The sequence below is a fragment of the Pygoscelis adeliae genome, unplaced genomic scaffold, assembly GCF_000699105.1.
Source record: "Pygoscelis adeliae isolate BGI_AS28 unplaced genomic scaffold, ASM69910v1 Scaffold202, whole genome shotgun sequence".
In the NCBI taxonomy this organism is placed as follows: domain Eukaryota; kingdom Metazoa; phylum Chordata; class Aves; order Sphenisciformes; family Spheniscidae; genus Pygoscelis; species Pygoscelis adeliae.
In genome coordinates this window covers 2585749-2586839 of record NW_008824544.1, presented here as the reverse complement: position 1 = coordinate 2586839, position 1091 = coordinate 2585749, and positions in this window count along the sequence as shown.

The following is a 1091-nucleotide window of genomic DNA, read 5'->3' as shown; positions in this document are numbered from 1 at the left end:
AGCAGTCAGATCAGATCACAAGTTAACCCTCTCAACAAGTAACAGGGGATGCCAAGCCCAAATAAAAATGCTATTAAAGTGTCACCGTTAATTGCCTGTCCCTGCTGGTGACAGTATCCAGAGAGCAACCAGGGAGGCTGTACAGGCAGTAAATGTGTGTGAAGAGGAATTTGGGTTACATCCATCCAGGCTGGTATACATCACATAGGTCCTGACAGAGACACTAATTTTTAGACTCACTCTGTAGCTATTTCAGGGACCAGCTAATCTGGAAACCCACAAAAAGGGCAAAATTTCATACCATTTTCCAAATTAATGTGAAAGGCATGATTGAGTATGTTTCTCTTGAAGAGCTATGCGGGAGACACTGGGGTGCAGAAGTGCAGAGGAGGCTGACATATCTAGATGGGTTGGCAAGAGATGGTATAGAAACCCAAAAAGCATCCTGGGGAAAAAAAAAGTAAAAAAAAAAAAAAAAAAAAAAGAAACCAGAAGTGTTCAAATGAGGAAAGCAATTGGTTAGAAACAACACCAAATGTGGCAGCGCCCCATGAGAAGTTCAAAGATGCTTTACAAATTAATAACATTGCTTTTGCAAACACATCAGGAGCTTGAAGGCTGCCAGAACGCCTGCAGGGCCGGTGCTAGGGGTTCCCAGGGCAGATGAAGCCAGAACTGGAGGCAAGGAGGGGCTTTTTAGCATCTGTGTTCACTGTGGAGGAATTTAGGGACGCTCTCATGGCCGAACCAGTTTTTCCTGGTGGATCCAGAGGATGACAAGACGAAGTGAAGGAGCAAAATGAATAGTAACAAATTGCAAGGACAGAGAGCAAATGGGTATGAACAGTAACAAAGAGTAGACTTAGCTGAGTGATGCTGAGTGAGCGTCTGACAACAAAAATAAACGAAATGCAATGTAGGTAATGTCGAAACATATTCATGGGGGAAAAGAAAAACAGTCCTATCTTTTCGTGTGAAATGAGATGCTCTGAGCTGGCATCAGCCAGCTATTATCATTATATACAGTCAGTTGTCAATTAGTCAATCAATCGGCTCAATCTAGTAGCATGAAGATAGAGAGGTTGCACCAT